At 40.7% G+C, this 3,291-nt stretch overlaps 1 protein-coding gene across 1 annotated transcript in view; it reads left to right on the top strand.

The window, feature by feature from the left end:
- The window catches only part of Psmd11 (proteasome 26S subunit, non-ATPase 11), a 39,484-nt gene that overhangs the window by 19,540 nt on the left and 16,653 nt on the right, over window positions 1-3,291 (top strand). The gene's annotated exons all lie outside the window — the stretch shown is intronic.

Below are 3,291 nucleotides of genomic sequence, written 5' to 3'. Positions count from 1 at the left end.
GCCTGGTCTACAAGAGCTAGTTCCAGGACAGGCTCCAAAACCACAGAGAAACCCTGTCTCGAAAAACAAAACAAAACAAAACAAAAAAAAAAAGTTTTGAAAAACTAGCCGTGGGTGGTGGTGGTGCATGCCTTTAATTCCAGCACTCGGAAGAGGCAGGTGGATCTCTGTGAGTTCGAGGCCAGCCTGGTCTACAAAGAGAGTTCCAGAAAGCCAGAACTGTTATACAGAGATACCCAGTCTCGATAAACAAACAAATAAAAAACCCAACCAGCCAACCCCTCGCCCCCCCCAAAAAAAATCAGAAATACTGGGGTGGAAGTTAGCTCGGTGCTAGAGCAGCTCTGGGTATAAAGTTCTGGGAAGCCAGCTGGGGCTAATTTTACAAAACAGACATCAGTTTTAAGCTTTAAATTTAGAGCAGTACGAGTCTTACCACTGAAATAGTAGCTGAGATTTCTTTTTTAGTCTCTTTATTTTATATAAAATACCTTACCTTACTAAATTTCAGATTTAATTTTTTTGTGATTACTACATTTTAATCTATTTGATTTTTCTTTTTTTTATTAATTATTTTTTTGGCGGGTGGGGGTTTTGAGATGGGGTTTCTCTGTAGCTTTTGAGTCAGAGTCTCTCTGTGTGTCCTTGGTATCTTGGAACTTGCTCTGTAGACCAAGTTGGTGTTTTTAAGCAAAATCTCAATTGTTTGATTTTTATCAGTAAAGACTTGGCTGTCAAGTCAATCTTGGCGTGAAAGCCTGCTAGTTCAGTGTGGCAGGAAAGCACCCAGCTCACCTTCCTCTTCTGCTGTTCTCCCAGAAAGAGACCAAAAGAATGTCCCTTTCTTTTCCTTCATGTGTGTCTCTCTTTCTCCTTTTGTCCTCCTGACTCCCTCTTACTCTCTATGGTTTTTTTCTTAATAATCCTATGTTCACTTCTGTCAAATGATTGCTTACTCCTTTTCTTGAGCTATGGTTGACACTTTATTTAATCCTGTTTACAATAAGCAGAAAGCTCTTAGATTAAAGGGTTAAAGTTGTGCTAGGGCTGAGCCACACTACAGCTAGAAACAGGTTTTTCCAGTAAATAATGCAATCTTGGGGTTAACAGTATGATTAAATATCCTGCAGTAGGCTGGCTTTGAACTCCACCTGCCTCTGCCTCTCAAGCGCTGGGATTAAAGGTGTGTGCCACCATGTCTGGCCAACAGTTTCATAGGTTTAAGGATTTAGTAGTTTTTTTTTATTCATTTCATATTCATCTTTGTGTAAGCATGTGTAGAAAGCATAAGCCAAAGGTCAGTCTTGGGTGGTGTTCTTAGGAGTGTCCACTTTCCCTTCCCCACCATCAAGGTCTTGTGGAGTTCTAGCTTGCCTAAAAACTTCCTGTGTAGAATAGATGTGTTGGCCTCAACTCAGAAGATCCACCTGTGTCTCTGTATCTGCCTCCTGAGTGCTAGAACTAAAAATGTGTGGTGCCATACCTGACTTGAGAAAGGGACTTGTGTCTCCTTGATTATTATAGACTGGCTAGCAGGCGAGCCCTTGGGGTGCTTCTTTCTCTGCCTCCCCAGCACTGGGATTAAAAGTGTGGGTCACCATGCCTTGAATTTTATATTGTTCTAGTCTCTAGGGGTTGAACTCAGGATCCCAAGTTTGTGTGGCAAACACTTTATGGACTGAGTGAGCTCCCCAACCCCCAAAATTCACCTTCCAAAGTTATATGTATACTTCAGTAATTTTTTTCCTAGAAATGTATTCACTAAGTTGTGCAGTGACCATCCCTAATTTCAGAACATTTCCATCACTTCAGAAAGAAGCCATCAGCTGTCACTATTCATGAATTCTTCATTCTTCACCCCATTTCCCAAGCCATAGACACTACTGTTTGCTTTCTGTACATATTTTCCTGTTTAGGGCAGTTCATATGAATGGAGTCATATAATATGTGGTCATCTTCTGCTTAGTATAATTATTCTCAGTATTCACCAATGTTGTCACATGTGTCACTGGCTAAGTAAGTAATAAGTTGTCCTTTGGATGGATTGTGTGTGTGTGTGCGCGCGTGCGTTCACATGAGTGTATATGCATATGTGTAGAGGCCAGTGATTGATGCAGGGTGTCTTCCTCAATCATTCATTGTCTATCTTAGTTTTGAGATTAAGGGTATTCTGGTCTTTCACTGAATATGGTATTGGGTGGATTAGCTAGACTTGAGGGCCACTGAATTACAGGGGTCCTTTTACGTCTTTCCAGTAACCTTTTACTTGGGTGCTGGAGCTCTAAACTCATGTTTGTGTAGAAGTACTTCACCAACTGAGCAGTCTCCCCAGCCCATGGCTGTAGCTTATTCATTCATTGCTTGACAGACTTGTATTCTTTCCCTTTTTGTTTCTAGAACCTGTTTTTGTTTCAAATTCTGGCTTATATAAGTGGGCTTACTGGGTCAAGTAATAGCTATAGTTTTTTGAAGAGCAACCAAACTGTTTCCCAAGTGGCAGAAACATCCTCATCAATACTATCTTTTACTATAGTTTTCTGTTTTTAAATAATTTACTTTTTTTTTTTTTATTTTTCGAGACAGGGTTTCTCTGTAGCTTTTGGTTCCTGTCCTGGAACTAGGTCTTGTAGACCAGGCTGGCCTTGAACTCACAGAGATCCACCTGCCTCTGCCTCCCGAGTGCTGGGATTAAAGGCGTGCGCCACCACTGCCCGGCAAAAATAATTTTTAAAACATTAAATATATAAATACACCTCCCCCCACACACAAGAGTTAAATTGAAGTACATTCCACCTTGAGAGACAATGCTCCCTTAAAAATTGTAGACTAACAAAATCCCAGTGGCAGGCATGGAAAACATTTTAAGTCATAGGTGAGACAAATCCAAGCGACCAATTCCTCAAACAATACAGGGTATTGTTATTGCCCTTCCAGAAATAGAAGTAAGGCACTATTGCTAAACACCACATACTTTAGACATAGAATTTAGAAGAATTAAGCTGGAGCTGAACTGGAAGCCCCCTCCTGAAGATTATCTCTCAAAGAATAGGAGGGAGTCATGTTAGTTGCCAAGGGAGAAAAATGAGTCAACATTCCTACCCACCTTAATCACAACAATGATCATAATGGCAAGATATTCTGAAATGTATAATGGTGGCACCCTGAGGGTCACCAACAGTCACCTCATTGGACTAAGGCTTTTTCAATAGGAACAAATTCATGCCTGGCACTTTAAATTTAGCTAACTACCAATGGCTGGTGAGACCATGGAGCCTAAAGGTGAACTTATTA

The sequence above is a fragment of the Microtus ochrogaster genome, chromosome 7 (genome assembly GCF_000317375.1).
Source record: "Microtus ochrogaster isolate Prairie Vole_2 chromosome 7, MicOch1.0, whole genome shotgun sequence".
Taxonomy (NCBI): domain Eukaryota; kingdom Metazoa; phylum Chordata; class Mammalia; order Rodentia; family Cricetidae; genus Microtus; species Microtus ochrogaster.
The sequence above is the reverse complement of the archived record's forward strand: the minus strand, read 5'-3'. Positions and strand labels throughout refer to the sequence as shown.